General features: G+C 44.6%; 1 protein-coding gene across 2 annotated transcripts in view; it reads right to left on the reverse strand.

Moving 5' to 3' along the window:
* ARHGAP39 (Rho GTPase activating protein 39) overlaps positions 1–23934 on the reverse strand; it is a 154229-nt gene that overhangs the window by 26017 nt on the left and 104278 nt on the right. The window lies entirely within an intron of this gene.

The raw sequence follows: 23934 nt of genomic DNA on the forward strand, positions 1-23934 counted from the left end.
TTCCAGCAGGTACACACCACTGTGGCCCATCCAGAGGCCAGGGGGTGGCTGGGACACCTGGATTTCAGAAGCTTGAACCATTGGAGCTGGAGCTACTGTTCTAAGGGCATAGAGATGGGGTTACTGAGAATCACAGCTTCAGCCAGACATAGAAAGATGACCTGGGAAGGAAGCATGGCTAGAAATAGCCTTGGAGGCCAGGCACGGTGGCTCACGCCTGGAATCCCAGCACTTTGGGAGGCCGAGGTGGGTGGATCACGAGGTCAGGAGATCGAGACCATCCTGGCTAACACGGTGAAACCCCGTCTCTACTAAAAATACAAAAAATTAGCCGGGCGTGGTGGCGGCACCTGTAGTCCCAGCTACTCGGGAGGCTGAGGCAGGAGAATGGCGTGAACCCGGGAGGCGGAGCTTGCAGTGAGCCAAGATCGCGCCACTGCTCTCCAGCCTGGGTGACAGAGCAAGACTCCGTCTAAAAAAAAAAAAAAAAAAAAAAGAAATATCCTTGAGGACTGTGACTGCTGAAGGTCAGGGCCTGGAACATGACAAATACCTGTGAAATGAATGGCTGAGCAGGCGATATCCCGACAGATATTCACAGGTATGTGATCAAACCGGTAAGTATTTATGATTTAAAACAACTCTCAGTAGTCCAGAAGTAGAAGAAAATTTACTTAATCTGATTAAGAATATCCAAATTAAACTCAAGGCTTTCATAGTATTCAGTGGCAAAAGCCTGAACCTTCATAGTATTCAGAGGCAGAAGCCTGAACCTTCATAGTATTCAGAGGCCAAGGCTGAACCTTCATAGTATTCAGAGGCAAAAGGCTGAACCTTCGTAGTATTCAGCGGCAAAAGGCTGAACCTTCATAGTATTCAGAGGCAGAAGCCTGAACCTTCATAGTATTCAGAGGCCAAGGCTGAACCTTCATAGTATTCAGAGGCCAAGGCTGAACCTTCATAGTATTCAGAGGCAAAAGGCTGAACCTTCGTAGTATTCAGTGGCAAAAGGCTGAAAGCATACCCATGAAAGTCAGGGCAAGAATTATTTATCCTTACCACCATTGTTTAATACAGTTTTTGGAAGTGCTAGGCAATGCAACTGGACAAGAAAAAAACCACAAAAGATTCAAATATTTGAAAGGAAGACATAAAAATGATCATCAATTGTCAGCCTAGAGAAATTAAAACAATCGAATGAGAAACTACCAGCAGTGCGGAGAGACCTCACTTACATACCACCTGCCATCAGAGGCTGTGCTGTGTGGTGGTGACTGGCTGGAAACCAAGCTCACCTTTAGTAAAGCAACAGTAACAACAAAATACTAGGCACAGGTTAGTGAGGAATGTGCTGTATCAATATGAATAAAACTGTAAAGTCTTGTTGAGACATATAAAAGAAGACTTGAATACATAACAGAGAAACACACACTCCCAGATGAGAAAATTCAATAAATATAAAGATATGACTTCTTTCTAAATTAGTTAATATGTTTAATGTCTTTTTTTTTTTTTTTTTGGCTGGGGGATGGAGTCTTTCTCTCTCACCCTGGCTTGAATGCAGTGGTGTGATCTTGATTTCAGCTCACTGCAACCTCTATCTCCCAGGTTCAAGCAATTCTCCTGCCTCAGCCTCCCAAGTAGCTGGGACTATAGGCACCTGCCACCACGCCTGGCTAATTTTTGTATTTTTATTAGAGACGGGGTTTTGCCATGTTGGTCAGGCTAGTCTCGAACTCCTGACATCAGGTGATCCACCTGCCTTGGCCTCCCAAAGTGCTGGCATTACAGGTGTGAGTCACCGCACCTGGCCATGGAATTCTAGTAATAATTTCATTCAGTGGCAACAGTAGGGAGCTAAAGAAAAATGTTCAGCGGGAGTACTTTCAGAACTTAAGAATGTTCAGTATGTTCACCCCCTACTCTGCTCCCTGCAAAAAGCCCCATATAAAAATAGCTGAGAAGTAATCCAGAAAGGATGATATAAACAGTAATATAAAGCTACATAATTAGGCTGGGCACGGTGGCTCATGCCTGTAATCCCAGCACTTTGGGAGGCTGAGGCGGGTGGATCACTTGAGGTCAGGAGTTCGAGACCAGCCTGGCCAACATAGCAAAACCTCGTTTCTACTAAAAATACAAAAACTAGGGCTGGGCACGGTAGCTTACACTGTAATCCCAGCACTTTGGGAGGCCAAGGTGGGTGGATCACAAGGTCAAGAGTTTGAGACCAGCCTGGCCAATATGGTGAAACCGTGTCTCTATTAAAAATATAAAAAATTAGCCAGGTGTGGTGGTGGGCACCTGTAGTCCCAGCCACTCGGGAGGCTGAGGCAGGAGAATGGCGTGAACCCGGGGGGCAGAGCTTACAGTGAGCCAAGATTGCACCACTACACTCCAGCCTGGGCGACAGAGCGAGACTCTGTCTCAAAACAAAAAACAAAAAAACAAAAACTAGCCGGAAGGGTGACACATGCCCGTGGTCACAGTATCAGGAGAATTGTTTGAACCTGGGAGGCGGAGCTTGCAGTGAGCCGAGATCGTGCTACTGCACTCCAGCCCGGGTGACAGAGTGACTTTGTCTCCAAAAAAAAAAAAAAAAAAAAAAAAAGCTACATAATTAAAGCAGTGTAGTACTAGTAGATGGACGGATTCTGGAATGCAACAGAAAGCCCAAGTATTGACCCAAATATATAAAATAATTCATGAGACAGGGATTAAAATTTCTGTACACAGCAAGTAGGCTGGAGACCAGTCGTGTGTCTGAGGACAGGGACTAAGTGGGCACATTGCTCCTACTGAGAAATACGACGTGGCTGCTGAAATACGGTTGTGGTAAAATATTTTAAAAACCTCAAGGATATATGCCAGAAAATTAAGGCAAGCTGGTGATCCCTTATCTAAAATGCTTGGGATCGGAAGAGTTTTGGATTTTGGATTTTGTAGGATTTTGGAATATCTACATATACATATACATAATGAGGTATCTTGGGAGTAGGACCCAAGTCTAAATACAAAATTCATTTATGTTTCACATATACCTTATCCACATAGCCTGGAGGCAATTTTATAGAATATGTTTAATAATTCTGTGCATGAAACAAAGTTTTGACTGTGTTTTCATGGCAACCTATCACCTGAGGTCAGACGTGGAAGTTTCCACTTGTGGCATCACGTTGACACTCAAAACGTTCCAGATTATGGAGCACTTTGAATTTTGTGTGCTTGGCCTGTGGTAGACAGCACTAATATCTATTACAAGTGTTTATTTTCTTTTATGTAATTATACATATCTTCTATGACTAATGTACATTGCTTCTCAAATAAAAAGGTCATTTAAAAAATGTTTTAAAATCAGTTGTATAAACAAATGGCAAACTTGCCGGGCACGGTGACTCACGCCTGTAATTCCAACACTTTGGGAGGCCAAGGTGGGTGGATCACTTGAGGTCAGGAGTTCGAGATCAGCCTGGCCAACATGGTGAAACCCCGTCTCTACTAAAAATACAATAAGTAGCCGGGTGTGGTGGTGCGTGCCTATAATCCCAGCTACTTGGGAGGCTGAGGCAGGAGAATCGCTTGAACCCAAGAGGCAGAGGTTGCAGTGAGCTGGGATCTTGCCATTGCACTCCAGCCTGGGCAACAAAACGAGACTCCGTCTCAAAAAAACAAAACAAAACAAAAAAACAAATGGCATACGTTAAAGTTGGCTGGTGGTCAATATCTTCAAACACATAATTACGATACAGAACAAAAAGCTAGAAATATGGAATATGCTGAGATGGAAAACCACATAGGCAAAGACATCTATAAGATTGCTGTATCTGTATCTAACCCTCCTGCCGTTTCTGACTCGTCACCAAAAGATGACTGGGGTCCTGCAAGCGGGCCTTCAATGTTATGCTCTCAAGGACCAGCGGCGCGTGGGTTACTCTGTTACTGAGTTAGATGAGTATCATGTTCCCGAGGCAGTGATGCTATGGCTGTGCTAAAGGAACATGACGTCAGCACTACTAGAGCAAGTACTCATCACAACAGACTCAACTTACACAACTGTCAGAAACATTTTAAACAGAAACAGAAACTCTCAAGTGGAGTATTTCATCACGGCAGAATTACTTTACAAAAATAAAAATGACCCTTACACTAACGTATGTTCTAACGTGGCTCACTTGTTAGCCAAGCAAGGAAAACTGTTCACTGATGGGAAGTTAATTACATTGTGTTGATTATGGCATCTAAAACTGTGTCGAGAGATGATAAACTTGCTTAAGACTATTAGCCTTTTGGCAAGAGCAGCTGCTTGAGGAGTTGAGGACAGTGAGAGCAACACAACAGCCCTAGGACCCCAGTGGTTTCCACTGCACTCCAGTGGTTTCCATCGGACTCACTCCAGCGGTTTCCATCGCACCCCAGTGCTTTCCATCACACCCCAGTGGTTTCCATCGTGCTCCAGTGGTTTCCATCAGACTCACTCCAGTGGTTTCCATCAGACTCACTCCAGTGGTTTCCATCACACTCCAGTGGTTTCCATCGGACTCACTCCAGTGGTTTCCATCACACTCCAGTGGTTTCCATCCGACTCACTCCAGTGGTTTCCATCACACTCCAGTGGTTTCCATCACACTCCAGTGGTTTCCATCACACTCCAGTGGTTTCCATCGGACTCACTCCAGTGGTTTCCATCGGACTCACTCCAGTGGTTTCCATTGGACTCCAGTAGTTTCCATCGGACCCCAGTGCTTTCCATCACACCCCAGTGGTTTCCATCACACTCCAGTGGTTTCCATCGGACTCACTCCAGTGGTTTCCATTGGACTCCAGTAGTTTCCATCGGACCCCAGTGCTTTCCATCACACCCCAGTGGTTTCCATCGTGCTCCAGTGGTTTCCATCAGACTCACTCCAGTGGTTTCCATCACACTCCAGTGGTTTCCATCGGACTCCAGTGGTTTCCATCACACTCCAGTGGTTTCCATCGGACTCACTCCAGTGGTTTCCATTGGACTCCAGTAGTTTCCATCGGACCCCAGTGCTTTCCATCACACCCCAGTGGTTTCCATCGTGCTCCAGTGGTTTCCATCGGACTCACTCCAGTGGTTTCCATCGGACTCACTCCAGTGGTTTCCATCACACTCCAGTGGTTTCCATCGGACTCCAGTGGTTTCCATCGGACTCCAGTGGTTTCCATCGGACTCACTCCAGTCGTTTCCATCGGACTCACTCCAGTGGTTTCCATCCCACCGCAGTGGTTTCCATCAGACTCACTCCAGTGGTTTCCATCGGACTCCAGTGGTTTCCATCGGACTCCAGTGGTTTCCATCAGACCCCAGTGGTTTCCATCACACTCCAGTGGTTTCCATCACACTCCAGTGGTTTCCATCGGACTCACTCTAGTGGTTTCCATCAGACCCCAGTGGTTTCCATCACACTCCAGTGGTTTCCATCACACTCCAGTGGTTTCCATCACACTCCAGTGGTTTCCATCACACTCCAGTGGTTTCCATCGGACTCACTCCAGTGGTTTCCATTGGACTCCAGTAGTTTCCATCGGACCCCAGTGCTTTCCATCACACCCCAGTGGTTTCCATCGTGCTCCAGTGGTTTCCATCAGACTCACTCCAGTGGTTTCCATCAGACTCACTCCAGTGGTTTCCATCACACTCCAGTGGTTTCCATCGGACTCCAGTGGTTTCCATCGGACTCCAGTGGTTTCCATCGGACTCCAGTGGTTTCCATCCCACCCCAGTGGTTTCCATTGGACTCACTCCAGTGGTTTCCATTGGACTCACTCCAGTGGTTTCCATTGGACTCACTCCAGTGGTTTCCATCGGACTCCAGTGGTTTCCATCGGACCCCAGTGGTTTCCATCACACTTCAGTGGTTTCCATCAGACTCCAGTGGTTTCCATCGCACTCCAGTGGTTTCCATCGGACTCACTCCAGTGGTTTCCATCGGACTCCAGTGGTTTCCATCGGACTCACTCCAGTGGTTTCCATCGGACTCACTCCAGTGGTTTCCATCGGACTCCAGTGGTTTCCATCACACTCCAGTGGTTTCCATCGGACTCCAGTGGTTTCCATCACACCCCAGTGGTTTCCATCGGACTCCAGTGGTTTCCATCACACTCCAGTGGTTTCCATCACACCCCAGTGGTTTCCATCGGACCCCAGTGGTTTCCATCACACTCCAGTGGTTTCCATCAGACCCCAGTGGTTTCCATCACACTCCAGTGGTTTCCATCGGACTCCAGTGGTTTCCATCGGACTCACTCCAGTGGTTTCCATGGGACTCACTCCAGTGGTTTCCATCAGACCCCAGTGGTTTCCATCACACTCCAGTGGTTTCCATCACACTCCAGTGGTTTCCATCGGACTCCAGTGGTTTCCATGGGACTCACTCCAGTGTTTCCATGGGACTCACTCCAGTGGTTTCCATCAGACCCCAGTGGTTTCCATCACACTCCAGTGGTTTCCATCGGACTCCAGTGGTTTCCATCGGACTCACTCCAGTGGTTTCCATGGGACTCACTCCAGTGGTTTCCATCAGACCCCAGTGGTTTCCATCACACTCCAGTGGTTTCCATCGGACTCCAGTGGTTTCCATCACACTCCAGTGGTTTCCATCACACTCCAGTGGTTTCCATCGGACTCCAGTCGTTTCCATCGGACTCACTCCAGTGGTTTCCATCACACTCCAGTGGTTTCCATCGGACTCCAGTGGTTTCCATCGGACTCACTCCAGTGGTTTCCATGGGACTCACTCCAGTGGTTTCCATCAGACCCCAGTGGTTTCCATCCCACCCCAGTGGTTTCCATCAGACTCCAGTGGTTTCCATCGGACTCAATCCAGTGGTTTCCATCGGACTCCAGTGGTTTCCATCGGACTCACTCCAGTGGTTTCCATCACACTCCAGCGGTTTCCATCGGACTCCAGCGGTTTCCATCGGACTCCAGCGGTTTCCATCGGACTCCAGTGGTTTCCATCACACTCCAGTGGTTTCCATCGGACCCCAGTGGTTTCCATCACACTCCAGTGGTTTCCATCGCACCCCAGTGGTTTCCATCGGACTCCAGTGGTTTCCATCGGACTCACTCCAGTCGTTTCCATCAGACTCACTCCAGTGGTTTCCATCGGACCCCAGTGGTTTCCATCCCACCCCAGTGGTTTCCATCGGACTCACTCCAGTCGTTTCCATCGGACTCACTCCAGTGGTTTCCATCCCACCGCAGTGGTTTCCATCGGACTCACTCCAGTGGTTTCCATCGGACTCCAGTGGTTTCCATCGGACTCCAGTGGTTTCCATCAGACCCCAGTGATTTCCATCACACTCCAGTGGTTTCCATCACACTCCAGTGGTTTCCATCGGACTCACTCTAGTGGTTTCCATCAGACCCCAGTGGTTTCCATCACACTCCAGTGGTTTCCATCACACTCCAGTGGTTTCCATCGGACTCACTCCAGTGGTTTCCATCGGACTCCAGTGGTTTCCATCAGACCCCAGTGGTTTCCATCGGACCCCAGTGGTTTCCATTGGACCCCAGTGGTTTCCTTGGCTGTTGATGAGCTGACAGACGTTACTGGTTCTGCTATGTTTGAAGGAGTCAATATTGAGCTTGAAGTGACCAAAGAATTAGCCTCTATCACTTGCTCTATGTGGAACAACTAGAACACACAGTATTTTCAAATAAGTTGTGAAAATACTAATTTTGTATGACCTGAAGTGGAATCTACTAAGATGAACTACAACTGATCATGCTAAGAATATATGTGGATCAGAAAAGGCTTACTTAGACAAACTTACAAAGCTTATGAAAACTGAAGATAATGTGAAAATATAAGCCTATGTTTATTGTGTTATTCATTAGCAGCTACTTTGTGAAAAGTATTTGAATCTATTAGGAGTTACTGAAACAGTGGCATCAACACGAACTTCATGCACTCTCATGACTCAGCCATCATTAGTTCCATGAATTTTTGTCAGAAATCAATGATAAATATTGTCACTTTCCGACCACACAAAGTTCAGCAGCTTAGCAGTGGCAAAGTTTTATTGTCATTTTTTAGAAAACTCTGGGCCAAGACTAAAAGTCTCTGCATGAGAAAAACCTCCCTCAACCACTATTAAACACTGAAAAGGGCTTGGCACCCTAAAATTTTAGGGCTCAGCCCTAAAATCCCAATGCTTTAGGGGGCTGAGTTAGGAGGATCACTTGAGACGAGGAGTTCAAGACCAGCCTGGCAAGATAGTGAGACCTTATCTCTACAAAAGAAAAAAAATAATAATAATAAAAGAAAATTAGCTGGGCACAGTGGCATATGCCTATAGTCCTAGCTGCTCTGGAGGAGAATCCCTGGAGCCCAGGAGTTCAAGGCTGCAGTGAGCTGTGATCACACCACTGCATTCTAGCATGGGTAACAGCGAGACCTTGTATCTAAAAAAAATAATAATAAAATAAATAAATAAATAAGTGCACAATTAATGACTTTGGAAATTAATTTTTGTTGTAGACTTGACAACATTTCTTAATGAATTCAACCTAACATTACAAAGCAAACAGTGCATATGTGTGAAACTTATATTGCAGTAAAGTTATTTCGATGACAACTAATGTCTGAATCATAAGTAATGTCAAGCTGCTTTATCTACTTCCCATGGTGTCTAAAATTAAAACAGAAAGTGAGATTTCCATTCCCACACAAATTTGCAGCAGATATATTTTCTGAGCTCAAAATATAGATCCAGCAGAATTTGATAAATGCCTTCCAAATCATATGCTCATGGACTGACACCAGTATTTGGCAGTAGCTCTCTGTGTAAAAAGACATTTTTGCAGATGAAGCATGTAAAATGTCATCACAAATAACAAGAGATGAACATCTGCAATTGCTTCTGATAGTCAGGAATGCCAACTCCTTTTGGTTTCTCTGAGCAGCAGCACTGGCCCCCGTTGTCCCTTGAGCACACCAAATGCTCTTCCTTCTCGGGACGTGCCACTTGGTGCTTCCCCTGTTGGGATGGCTTCCCCTCAGGTATCAACAACTTTTGCTCACAAGATGTAAGTTCTTGCTCCTCAGAATGCACTGAATCTCTACCAATAACTTGGAGAAGGGGAAAAAAAGGGAACTGTTACAAGAAAACTCAATCAGTTGAACCTAACCCCAAACTGACACAAATGCAAGTAGTTGAGAAAGACATTAACAGTTACTGAAGTTGTATTCCATATGTTCAAAAAGCTAGAGAAATGACTGAACATGTTAAGTAGAGACGCAGAATATACAAAAAAGAACCCAATCAAAGTTCTAGAGATAAGCATTATGATGTCTGAGATGAAAAATACACTGGGGCTGGGCATGGAGACTCACGCCTATAATCCTAGCACTTTGAGAGGCTGAGGCAGGAGGACCACTTGAGGCCAGGAGTCTGAGACCAGCCTGGGCAACATAGTGAGATCTCTAAAAAAAAAAAAAAAAAGGCCAGGCATGGTGACTCAGCCTGTAATCCCAGCACTTTGGGAGGCCAAGACGGGGGCGAATCATCTGAGGTCAGGAGTTCGAGACCAACCTGACCAATATGATGAAGCCCTGTCTCTCCTAAAACACACAAAAATTAGCCAGGCGTGGAAGCATGTGCATGTAATCCTAGCTACTCGGGAGGCTGAGACAGGAGAATCACTTGAACCCGGGAGGCAGAGGTTGCCGTGAGCCGAGATTGCGCCATTGCACTCCAGCCTGGGCAACAAGAGTGAATTCCATCTCAAAAAAAAAATTATATACATATAAATTAGCCAGGTGTGGTAATGTGTGCCTGTAGTCTCAGCTACCTGGGAGGCTGAGAGGGCTGTCTGGGCCAGGAGGTTGAGGCTGCAGTGAGCCAAGCCTGCATCACTGCACTCCAGCCTGGGCAACGGCAAGGCCTTGCCTCAAAACCAAACAAAACCAAACCCACCACTAGAAAGAAAAAATGCTTCGTGAATTTGAAAGCACAACAACAGAAATGATCCAAAATTAAAGCTACAAAAAAACAAAGAGGAAAAATAAAGAAAAAAGAGAAAGTGGGACTGAGTGCAGTGGTTCATGCCCATAATTCCAGCATGGTGGGAGGTCAAGGTGGGTGGATCACTTGAGGTCAGGAGTTCAAGGCCAGACTGGGCAATGTGGCGAAACCCCGTCTCTACTAAAAATACAAAAATTAGCCAGGCGCGGTGGCAGGTGTCTGTAGTCCCAGCCACTCGGGAGGCTGAGGCAGGAGAATTGCTTGAACCCAGGAGGTAGAGGTGCAGTGAGCTGAGATTGCGCCACTGCACTCCAGCCTGGGCGACAGAGCGAGATTCCATCTTAAAAAACAAAAGAAAAGAAAATGGAAATCATCCCACAGAGTCAGAGAGCTGCAGGATGACTTCAAGTGACCTGACACATAACTGCAGTGCTGGGTGGGGGTGTGAGCACAAACACAGTCTAAGGAAAAGGCCAGGCACAGTGGCTCACACTTGTCGCACTATGGGAGGCTGAGGCGGGAGGATCGCTTGAGCCCAGGAGTTTGAGACCAGCCTGGGAAAAACAGAGAGACCCCAACTCTACAAAAAAAAAAAAAAAAAAAAATGGCTGGGTACGGAAGTCAGCAAGCTTGTGGTCCCAGCTACTCAGGAAGCAGAGGTGGGAGGATCGCTTGAGCCCAGGAGGTTGACGCTGCCATCATCTGTGATTGCGCCATTGCACTTCAGCCTGGGCTACAGAGCGAGACCCTGTCTCAACAACAAAAAAAGTTTTGTTTTGGGAGAAAAAATGACTGAAAATTTCTCAAACGTGATGAAGACCATAAACTGAGAGGTCCAAGAAGCTACACGAACCCCAGCACAAGGAACACGAAGAAAATGACATAAACCCCTATCTTAATCAAATTGCTTAAAATGAGCAAAATAGAGAAAATAAAGGAGCTAGAGCCAGGTGTGGTGGCTCACTCCTGCAAATCCAGTGCTTTGGGGGCCGAGGCAGGTGGATCGCTTGAGTCCAAGAGTTTGAGACCACCCTGGGCAACATGGTAAAACCCCATCTCTACCAAAAATACAAAAATAAGCTGGGTGTGGTGGTGTGCACCTGTGGTCCCAGGTGCTGAGGTGGGAGGACGGTTTGAGATTGGGAGGCAAAGTGTGCAATGAGCAGAGATCACACCATTCCACTCCGGCCTGGGTGAAAGAGCCAGACCCTGCCTCAAAAAAATAGAATGAAATTGGCTGGGTATGGTAGCTCATGCCTGTAATCCCGGCACTTTGGGAGGCCAAGGTGGGCAGATCACTTGAGGTCAGGAGTTCAAGGCCAGCCTGGCCAACATGGTGAAATGCCGGCTCTACTAAAAATACAAAATTAGCTGGGCATGGTGGTGTGTGCCTGTAATCCCAGATACTTGGGAGACTGGGGCAGGAGAATTGCTGGAAGCCAGGAGGTGGAGGTTGCAGTGAGCCGAGATCGTGCCACTGCACTCCAGCCTGGGTGACATAGTGAGACTCCATCTCGAAAAAAGAAATAAAGGAGCTAGAGTTAAAAGACACATTATGTAAAGAAATACAAAGAATGACAGCTGATTTCTTGTTAGAAATGATGCAACCCAGAAGACAATGAAGTGGTAAAAAGGAATAAATCTTAAGCTACACCCAGCAAAAGTAGCTTTCAAAAATGAAAATGAGGCCAGGCGTGGTGGCTGATGTGGGCGGCAAGCCACCCAGGTGCTGAGGCAAGAGACCAAGGGCACGAGCTGTTCCAGTATGATAAAATATATAAAATAAGAATAGTTATACCAGATATAGATCTTAGATATGATTATATATGAATATCATTAATCATTAGTTTGTAGCAATTACTCTTTATTCCAATATTATAATAATCCTCGCTCTATAATCATAGCCTAGGAAAAACCAGGCCATACAGAGATAGGAGCTGAGGGGACATAGTGAGGAGTGACCAGAAGACAAGAGTGCGAGCCTTCTGTTATGCCCAGACAGGGCCACCAGAGGGCTTCCTGGTCTAGCAGTAACGCCAGCGTCTGGGAAGATGCCCGTTGCCAAGTGGACCTTGGTCTAGCGGTAGCATCAGTGTCAAGGAAAAATACCCGCTACTTAGCGGACTGGGAAAGGGAGTCTCCCTTTCCCCGGGGGAGTTTAGAGAAGACTCTACTCCTCCACCTCTTGTGGAGGGCCTGATGTCAGGCCCACCCGAGTTATCCGGAGGCCTAACCGTCTCCCTGTGATGCTGTGCTTCAGCGGTCACACTCCTAGTCCGCCTTCATGTTCCATCCTGTACACCTGGCTCTGCCTTCTAGATAGCAGTAGAAAATTAGTGAAAGTACTAAAAGTCTCTGACATGCAGAAATAATGGCATAAGTTGTTTCTCTCTCTCTCTCTCCTCTCTCTCTGCCTCGGCTGCCAGGCAGGGAAGGGCTCCTGTCCAGTGGACACGTGACCCACGTGGCCTTACCTATCATTGGAGATGGCTCACTCTCCTTATCCTGCCCCTTTGTCTTGTATCCAATAAATATCAGCGCAGCCTGCCATTCAGGGCCACTACCGGTCTCCGTGTCTTGGTGGTAGTGGTCCCCTGGGCCCAGCTGTCTTTTCTTTTATCTCTTTGTCTTGTGTCTTTATTTCTACAATCTCTTGTCTCCGCACATGGGGAGAAAACCCACCGACCCTGTGGGGCTGGACCCTACAGGCTGATGCCTGTAATCCCAGCACCTTGGGAGGCTGAGGTGGGCAGATCACCTGAGGTCAGGAGTTCGAGATCAGCCTGGCCAACATGGTGAATTCTTGTCTTTGCCAAAAAAATACAAAAATTAGCTGGGTGTGGTGGCGCACGCCTGTAGTCCCAGCTACTTGGGAGGCTAAGGCAGAATCACATGAACCTGGCAGGTGGAGGTTGCAGTGAGCCAAGATCACACCACTGCACTCCAGCCTGGGTGACAGAGTGAGACTCTGTCTCAAAAAAAAAAAAAAAAAAAAAGATGGAAGACTTTTTCAAAAACACAAAAGCTAAAAGAAGTCATTACCAGCAGACTTGCACTTCAGTAAATGTTACATGAAGTCCTTGAAGCAGAAAGAAATGCCACCAGATGGACACAAATCTGGATCTACACAAGCAATCAAGAGCACAGGAAACAGGAACTGTGTGGGCTGATGTAGAAATGTTTGCTTAGTATTAAAATCTCTTTAAATGATAACTGACTGTTTAAAGTACAAATGATAACAATGTATTCAGACATTGATAACATGTAGAAAAGTAACATACTTGACAGCAACAGGACAAAATTAGAGAGAAATGGAGCCTAATAAATGCTGTTAGGTTCTTACACCATTTATGAAGCAGGATAATATCATTTGAAAGTCAACTATGGTAAGTTAATATAATACATAAACCCTAAAACAATCACTAAAAAGTAGCAAAGAGCCATAATTAAGAATCCAACAAAAGGAGATAAAGGTGAATTTAAAAATGCTCGATTAGTGCAGAAGGAAAAAAAAGGAAAAAGGGATTGAGAACAAAAAAGACAACAAATCAAACAGCGAGATGACAGATTTAAGCCTAAGCCTAACCATATAAATCATCACACTGTGTTAATGGTCTAATCCCCCCATAAACAGGCAGAGATGTTCAGACTGAATAAAAACATGTGACCTAATAATATGATGCCTACAGGAAAACTCACAATAAAGACAAAAGAATAGATAAAAAGTAAAAGGTTGAAAAGAGAGATACCATGCTAACATGAATCAAATTCATATTGGAGTGCCAATATTAATGTAAGTAGATTTTGGAGCAAAGAATATTTCTAGGAACAAAGAGGGTCAATGATGAAGGGACTGATTCGTCAGGAGCACATAATCCTAAATGTTTATGTACCTAACTACAGAGCCTCAAAATACTCCTGGGTATTTTCTGAGAGAAATAAAAATGTATGTCCAAACAAAGACTTGTACATGAATGTTCATAGCAGTTTTATTTGTAATAGCCCAAACCTGCAAACAACCCAAATGCCCAACAGAAGGTGGTACATCCATACAATGGTATACTACTAAGCAGTGAAAAAGGAATAAACTATGGATACATGTAACAACATGTCAAAACAATTACATGGAGTGAAAGATGACAGACAAAAAAGAGTGCATACTGCTTGAGTCCTTTTATGTAAAATTCTACAAAACACAAATTAATCTATAGTGAAGCAGGTAGACGAATGGTTCCTTAGGAATGTGGGGGATTGTGCAGAGACAGGTGGGAGGGGAACAGGAGGGCAAGGAGACTTCTGGCACCAGTGGAAAGTGCACTACCCTAATTGTGGTGATGGTCATGGGTGTGTACATACATCAAGACTTATCAAAATGTATGCTTTAAATGTGTGTGGTTTATTGCCTTTCAATTTTCCTTCCATAAAGTTGACACACTTGAAGAGACAGAAACATCAGAACAAGGGCAGGAAGACATCCATCCAAATGTTAACAAAAACACACAGAGTAGTGGGTGTGGGGAAAATGAGGACAGAGAGGGCAACAGAAAAGCGTATATGCTGAGGCTGGGCGCGGTGGCTCAGGCCTGTAATCCCAGCACTTTGGGAAGCTGGGGCAGGCAGATCACTTGAGGTCAAGAGTTCGAGGCCAGCCTGGCCAACATGGTAAAACCCCGTCTCTACTAAAAATACAAAAATTAACCAGGCGTGGTGGCTCATGCCTGTAATCCCAGCTACTCAGGAGGCTGAGGCAGGAGAATTACTTGACCCTGGGAGGCAGAGGTTGCAGTGAGCTGAGATCGTGCCATTGCACCCCAGCCTGGGTGACAAGAGTGAAATTCTGTCTCAAAAACAAACAAACAAAGAAACAAACAAACAAAAGCTTATAAGCCGAGCAGAATGTGAGATGATGAACTAAATCCTCTTGTTGCATCAGCAATCTCGTCAATGACTGGAACAATCCTGCCAAACAAAAGACGGGTGTTTGGACTAGATTTAAAAATAAACCAAACAGCTATACATCATTTACAAGAAATAGACTGGATGGAAAAAGGAGGCAAATTCTAACCAAAGAGAAACAATGGCACCACAAACTCTAAAAGTTGACTTCAAGGCAAGAAGACTGTGAGGGGTAAAGAGGATTAGACGCAACGACAATAGGAAAAGTCTAGCAGGAAAACGATTCTAAACTTACGAGTGACCAACTCATTGCTTCAATATATAAGAAGTGGAAATTGACAGATTTTAAAGGAGAAATGAACAAATTCTGCTATTCTAGGAGGAGACTTTAACTCTCAGAATGGAGACAGCAGGTAGAAAAAAAATAGGTTGAAAAGATCAACAAAATTGGTACACTGCTAGCAAGACTAATAAAGAAGAAAAGAGAGAATAATCAAATATATGCAATAAAAAATGATAAAGGAGATATCAGCACCGATCCCACAGAAATACAAACTACCATCAGAGAATACTATAAACACCTCTACACAAATAAAATAGAAAATCTAGAAGAAATGGATAAATTCCTGGACACATACACCCTCCCAAGACTAAACCAGGAATAAGTTGAATCTCTGAACAGACCAATAACAGGCTCTGAAATTAAGGCAATAATTAATAGCCTACCAACCAAAAAAAGTCCAGGACCAGACGGATTCACAGCCGAATTCTACTAGAGGTACAGAGAGGAGCTGGTACCATTCCTTCTGAAACTATTCCAATCAACAGAAAAAGAGGGAATCCTCCCTAACTCATTTTATGAGGCCACCATCATCCTGATACCAAAGGCTGGCAGAGACACAACAAAAAAAAGAGAATTTTATACCAATATCCCTGGTGAACATCGATGCGAAAATCCTCAATAAAATACTGGCAAACTGAATCCACCACCATCAAAAAGCTTATCCACCACGATCAAGTTGGCTTCATCCCTGGGATGCAAGGCTGGTTCAACATACGCAAATCAACAAATGTAATCCATCACATAAACAGAACAATCGACAAAACCCAAAAACCACGATTATCTCAATAGATGCAGAAAAGGCCTTTGACAAAATTTGACAGTGCTTCATGCTAAAAACTCTCAATAAACTAGGTATTGATGGGATGTATCTCAAAATAATAAGAGCCATAAATAATGGCAAACCCACAGCCAATATCATACTGAATGGGCAAAAACTGGAAGCATTCCCTTTGAAAACTGGCACAAGACAAGGATGCCCTCTCTCACCACTCCTATTCAACATAGTGTTGGAAGTTCTGGCCACGGAAATCAGACAAGACAAAGAAATAAAGGGTATTCAATTAGGAAAAGAGGAAGTCAAATTGTCCCTGTTTGCAGATGACATGATTGTATATTTAGAAAAACACACTGTCTCAGCCCCAAATCTCCTTAAGCTGATAAGCAACTTCAGCAAAGTCTCAGAATACAAATCAATGTGCAAAAATCACAAGCATTCCTATACACCAATAACAGACAAACAGCCAAATCATGAGTGAACTCCCATTCACAATTACTACAAAGAGAATAAAATACCTAGGAATCCAACTTACAAGGGATGTGAAGGACCCCTTCAAGGAGAACTACAAACCACTGCACAACGAAATAAGAGGACACAAACAAATGGAAGAACATTCCATGCTCATGGATAGGAAGAATCAATATTAAAATGGCCATACTGCCCAAGGTTATTTAGAGATTCAATGCCCCATCAAGCTACCAATGACTTTCTTCACAGAATTGGAAAAAATTACTTTAAAGTTCAGATGGAACCAAAAAAGAGCCCGCATTGCCAAGACAATCCTAAGCCAAAAGAACAAAGCTGGAGGCATCATGCTACCTGACTTCAAACTATACTACAAGGCTACAGTAACCAAAAGAGCATGGTACTGGTACCAGAACAGAGCTATAGATCAATGGAACAGAACAGAGTCCTCGGAAATAACACCACACATCTACAACCATCTGATCTTTGACAAACCTGACAAAAACAAGAAATGGGGAAAGGATTCCCTAGTTAATAAATGGTGCTGGGAAAACTGGCTAGCCATATGTAGAAAGCTGAAACTGGATCCCTTCCTTACACCTTATACAAAAATTAATTCAAGATGGATTAAAGACTTACATGTTAGACCTAAAACCATAAAAACCCTAGAAGAAAATCTAGGCATTACCATTCAGGACACAGGCATGGGCAAGCACATCATAACTAAAACACCAAAAACAATGGCAACAAAAGCCAAAATAGATAAATGGGATCTAATTAAACTAAAGAGCTTCTGCACAGCAAAAGAAACTACCATCAGAGTGAACAGGCAACCTACAGAATGGGAGAAAATTTTTGCAATCTATCCATCTGACAAAGGGCTAATGTCCAGAATCTACAAAGAACTTACACAAATTTACAAGAAAAAAACAAACAACCCCATCAAAAAGTGGGCAAAGGATATAAACAGACACCTCTCAAAAGAAGACATTTATGCAGCCAACAGACACATGAAAAAATGCTCATCACTGGCCATCAGAGAAACGCAAATCAAAACCACAATGAGATACCATCTCACACCAGTTAGAATGGCGATCATTAAAAAGTCAGGAAACTACGGGTGCTGGAGAGGATGTGGAGAAATAGGAACACTTTTACACTGTTGGTGGGACTGTAAACTAGTTCAACCATTGTGGAAGTCAGTGTGGCGATTCCTCAAGGATTTAGAACTAGAAATACCATTTGACCCAGCCATCCCATTACTGAGTATATACCCAAAGGATTATAAATCTTGCTACTAAAAAAGACACATGCACATGTGTGTTTATTGAAGCACTAGTCACAATAGCAAAGACTTGGAACCAACCCAAATGTCCAACAATGAATGATAGACTGGATTAAGAAAATGTGGCACATATACACCATGGAACACTATGCAGCCATAAAAAAGGATGAGTTCATGTCCTTTGCAGGGACATGGATGAGGCTGGAAACCATCATTCTGAGCAAACCATCACAAGGATAGAAAACCAAACACCACATGTTCTCATTCATAGGTGGGAAATGAACAATGAGAACACTTGGACACAGGGCGGGGAACATCACACACCACGGCCTGTTGGGGGGTGGGGGGCTGGGGGAGGGACAGCGTTAGGAGAAATACCTAATGTAAATGACAAGTTAATGGGTGCAGCAAACCAACATGGCACACGTATACCTATGTAACAAACCTGCACGTTGTGCACATGTACCCTAGAACTTAAAGTAAAATAAAAATAAAAAAAGGATGAAACTTGATTTACATAATAGATTTCATTTAATTAACATATGCAGAACTCTGGGCACAACAAAAAGAAAACAGAAATTATCCTTTTGAAGGAGTCATAAAATCATTTACAAAAATTTATGAATTAGCCCACAAAGCAAGTCTCAAAAAAAAAAATTATGCTTTCCTTAAGTTGGCAATCAAGAACGAAAACGAAAAATAAACTGTAGTTTTGGAAATGAAGATATTTATAAATTACAAATGAGTCAAAGAACAAATCATAGTTAGGCTGGGAGTGGTGGCTCATGCCTATAATCCCAGCACTTTGGGAGGCTGAGGCAGGCAGATCACTTGAGACCAGGAGTTTGAGACCAGCCTGGCCAACATGGCAAAACCTCGTCTCTACTAAAAATACAAAAATTAGCCAGGCATGGTGGCACCCCCCTGTAATCCCAGCTACTCAGGAGGCTGATGCATGAGAATTGCTTGAACCCGGGAGGTGAAGGAAGCTGAGATTGTATCACTGTACTGCAGCCTGGGTGACAGAAAAAAAAAAAAAAGGGAAGAAGATGAAGACGAGGAGGGGGAAGCAGAAATCATAATTAAAAATTGAAAATATTTAAAAGTGGGCTGGGCTAGGTGCAGTGTCTCACACGTATAATCCCAGCATTTTAGGAGGCCGAGGTGGGAGGATCACTTGAGGCCAGGAGTTCCAGACCAGCCTGGGCAACATGGCATTAGCCTATTTCTATAAAAAATAAAAAAATTAGGCTGGGCGCGGTGGCTCATGCCTGTAATCCCAGCACTTTGGGAGGCCGAGGCGGGCAGATCACCAGGTCAGCAGATAGAGACCATCCTCGCTAACACGGTGAAACCCCATCTCTACTAAAAATACAAAAACAAAATTAGCTGGGTGTGGTGGCGGGCGCCTGTAGTCCCAGCTACTCGGGAGGCTGAGGCAGGAGAATGGCGTGAACCCAGGAGGCGGAGCTTGCAGTAAGCTGAGATTGCGGCACTGCATTCCCGCCTGGGTGACAGAGTGAGACTCCATCTCAAAAAAAACAAAAAATAATAATAATAAAAAATAAAAAAATTAGTTTGGTGTGGTGGTGTACACCTGTAGTCTCAGCTACTCAAGAGGCTGAGTTAGGATTGCTTGAGCCTGGGAGCTGAAGGCTGCAGTGAGCCATGATTATGCCATTTCATACCGTCTTCACACGTGCAGGAGATTTTACAGTCAGGCATCACTTACTAACACAGATGTGTTCTGAGAAACGCGTCATCAGGCAATTTTGTCACTGTGTGAACATCCCAGAGTACAGTTATACACATGCCCGCTATAAGGCCTGCTACACACCCAGGCTATATGGTGTAGCCTATTGCCCCCAGGCTACACACCTCAGCATCACTGTGCCGAATGCTAAATGCCATTGTAAGACAATGGTGAGTATTTGTGTGCCTAAACATATTTAGACATAGAACAGGTACAGTAAAAATATGGTATAAAAGATAAAAAATGGCACACCTGTACCGGGCACTTACCAGGAACAGAGCTTGCAGGACTGGCAGTTGCTGTGCATGTCGGTGAGTGAGCCCTGGATATCACTGCACACAACTCTTAACTTGACAACCCTGTACACTTCAGCCACACTCAATTCATTTAAAACTTCTTCTTTCATCAGTAATAAATTTAGTTTACTGTAACTTTTTTACTTTATAACCTTTTTAGTTTCTTTAAACTTTTTGAGTCTTTTAGAACACTTTGCTTAACATACACATTGTACAACTATACAAAATATTTTCTTTCTTTACATTCTTATTCTATAAGCTTTTTTAATTTAAAATTTCTTAAACTGACTTTTTGTTACAAACTACGACACAAACACACACACTAGCCTAGGCCTACCCATGCTCAGGATCATCAACACCACCGGCTTCCTATCGCCACATGGTGTCCTGGAAGACAGCAACACACGTGGAGCCATCACCTCCCGAGACAACAGCGCCGCCTTCTGGACACCTCCAGAAGGACCCACCTGAGGGTGTTTCCAGCTAACATTTTTTTTTAAGTGCACGCTAAATGATAAAAACTATGGTATAGTGAATACACAAACCAGCGACATAGTCACGTATCATCATCATGGTCAAGCACTATGCACGGTTCATAACCACACGTGCTGCTCCTCCGTATGACCGCAGTGCAGCAGGTCTGTCTACGCCAGCATCACTGCAGACTTGCGAGTACGGTGTTGCACACAACCACGGTAGGTCATAGAACCTTTTCAGCTCCATTATAATCTATGAGACCACTCTCATATATGCAGTGTGCTGCTGATGGAAATGTTATGTGGCACGTGACTGTATCATAAAGACATCTATCTACCCAAACTAATCCATAATTCAACGCAATTCTAGTCAAAATCCCAACAGAGTGGCCGGGCATGGTGGCTCACGCCTGTAATCCAGCACTTTGGGAGGCTGAGGTGGGCAGATCATGAGGTTAAGAGATCGAGACCAGCCCAGCCACCAACATGGTGAAACCCTGTCTCTACTAAAAATACAAAAATTAGCCGGGTGTGGTGGCGGGTGCCTGCAGTCCCAGCTACTCGGGAGGCTGAGGCAGGAAAATCGCTTGAACCTGGGAGGCGGAGGTTGCAGTGAGCCGAGATTGCACCACTGCACTCTAGCCTGGGCGACAGAGTGAGACTCCGTCTCAAAAAAAAAAAAAAAAAAAAAAGAACGAAAAAAAAAATCTCCCACAGAGCTTCTCATGGAAGTCCTGGCCCCAATAGCCCCACATCACCCCAGCATTCCTGAGACATTTTTGAGAAGAAATGGACACTCCAGTCCCCAGAGAGTGGGCCCTGAGCCATGGGTGACAGGGCAGGCTAAGGCCAGACCCACGGCCTCTCTGGGGAAGAACAGCCCCGCAAGTGTGGGTGACTGACACATTTTGAAAATAGAATCACAAAAATAAACCAATTCCTCCACCTAATTGCAGAGACGAGTCAAAACGAATAACAAATTCAAAATTATGAGAATCCAATACCAATTCTCTGAGAAGTTCTGCACAGGCCCGAAGCCGTCCGTTCTGTTCAGTGAGAGGAAACCGGAGATTCCAGCGCGGCAGCACAGCACAGGCTCTTGAGGGAGAGTTATTTTTAAAATGTTAACGCCAAGCCCGCTCGTCCGCTTGTTTCTTAAAATGATTCACGATTCTCAAAATCTGGCTTCGACTTGTGCAAGATGAGCTCCTGCCCGTTTCTGGCTGGGAGAAGTTGTTCTCCAGAGGGACCATAGGATTTAACTGCCGTCAGTATTTACAGCAAACCAATAGGTTTGTTTTTCACTTATGCCATTTAAACCATAAACCAGATGCTGCAGTCACCTTTCCACGGAGCTCCACCTGTACACACCACGAATGTCCTTTATTCCTTAACCTCTACAACAGTCTAAATTCTGTACCTTTCAGTATCATCTCCTTTGGGAAATGCCGCTGGAGGGCCAAGGACTCCTGGCCTGCTCTGGTGTGTGTTTAACTGCAGGCATGAGATTGCTCACGTGGGTTTCATGGATCATATGAAAGCCCACAGGGAGGTTCCTCTGTTTTTCAAAAGCACACAGATGCTGCTGTGACAACCGGAATACACACTCAGGGCCGGTTCAACATGAGACCAACCAGTGTAAAACACCACACTGACAGATAGACTGAAGGAGAGAAACCACGTGATCATCTTAACTGATACAGAAAAGGCATTGACAAAATCCACATGATAAAACCACTGGGAACACAAGGAGTATCAAGGAACTTGCTCAATAGAAAAGACTGGAAGCTTTCCCCGAGATCAGGAGCAGAACAAGGATGCCCCTTCACCACTGCCATTCAACACTGCACTGGAAATCCTACGCAGGGCAATCAGTTAAGGAGAAGAAAAAGGCATCCAAATTGGAAAGGAAGATGTTAGACTATCACTAACCACAGATGACATAGTCCTATATATAGAAAATCCCAGAGATTATAAACGAAGGTTACTACAGCTAATACAGAAATTCAGCAAAGTTGCACAATACAAGATCAACACACAATCAGTTATGTTTCCATACACCACAATGGACAATCCGGAAACAAACAAACAAAAAATTCCACTTACAACAGCATCGAAAAGAATAACATATCTAGGAAGAAACTTTACCAGGGAGGTGAAAGGACTGTAAACTAGAAAATATAAAACACTGCTAAGAAAAATCAGACATAAGCAAATGAAAAGACACCCTCTGTTCATGGATTAGAAAATTAATATTGCTTGGATGAAATATGAGCTTACAGATCCAACACAATCCCCCACACAGATCCACAATTCCAAAAGCTTTTTTGTTGTTGTTGTTAAAAGAAATGAAAAAGCCAATCCCCAAATTCTTGTGGAATTGCAAGGTGCTCCAAATAGCCAAAACAACCTTGAAAAATTAGAATAAAGCTGGAAGACTCACACTTTCCAGTTTCAAAACTTATTACAAAGCTACAGTGATCAAAACAATGTGGTACTGGCATATGGATCAATGCAAATCAATTGAGAGGCCAGAAATGAACCCAAATCTATGACAGGTCAATTTTTGTTTGTTTGTTTTTGAGACAAAGTCTTGCTCTGTCACCCAGGCTAGGGTACAGTGGTGCGATCTCGGCTCACTGCAACCTCCGCCTCCTGGCTTCAAGTGATTCTCCTGCCTCAGCCACCCGAGTAGCTGGGATTACAGGTGTGAACAACCACTCCCAGCTAATTTTGGTACTTTTAGTAGAGACAGGGTTCTGCCACGTTGGACAGGCTGGTCTCAAACTCCTGGCCTCAAACTCCTGCCTTCCTTGGCCTTGAAAAGTGCTGGGATTACAGGCGTGTGCCACTTTTCTTGGCCAAAATTAAAAACTTTGTACTTTGGCCATGCACACTGGCTCATGTCTGTAATCCCAGTGCTTTGGTAGGCATAGGTGGGCATACTGCCTGGGCTCAGGAGTTGGAGACCAGCCTGGGCAACATAGTGAAACCCCAATCTCTACAAAAAAATACAAAAATTAGCCTGGTGTGGTGGCACGCGCCTGTAGTCCCAGATACTTGGGGGTCTGAGGTGGGAGGTCACTGGGCCCGGGAGGTGAGGGCTGCAGTGAGATTGCACCACTGCACTCCAGCCCCAGAGACAAAGAGAGACCCTGTCTCAAAAACAAACAAACAAACAAACAAAACAAAAACAACAAAAACCTTTGTTTTTCAAATGATACCATCAAGAAAGTGAAAAAAGGGGCCAGGCGTGGTGGCTCACGCCTGTAATCCCAGCACTTTGGGAGGTGGGTGGATCACGAGGTCAGGAGATCGACACCATCCTGGCTAACACGGTGAAACCCCGTTTCTACTAAAAACACAAAAAATTAGCCGGGCGTGGTGGCAGGTGCCTGTAGTCCCAGCTACTCGGGAGGCTGAGGTAGGAGAGTGGTGTGAACCCGGGAGGCGGAACTTGCAGTGAGCAGCGATCGCACCACTGCACTCCAGCCTGGGCGATAGAGCGAGACTCCGTCTCAAAAAAAAAAAAAAAAAAAAAGAAAGTGAAAAAAGGCTCAAAGTCGTTAGTCATTAAGGAAATGCAAACCAAAACTACAATGAGACATTTCACAGTGGCTACAATAGCTAAAAGAAATCTAAAAAG

This window comes from Pan troglodytes, chromosome 7 (genome assembly GCF_028858775.2).
Source record: "Pan troglodytes isolate AG18354 chromosome 7, NHGRI_mPanTro3-v2.0_pri, whole genome shotgun sequence".
In the NCBI taxonomy this organism is placed as follows: Eukaryota; Metazoa; Chordata; class Mammalia; order Primates; family Hominidae; genus Pan; species Pan troglodytes.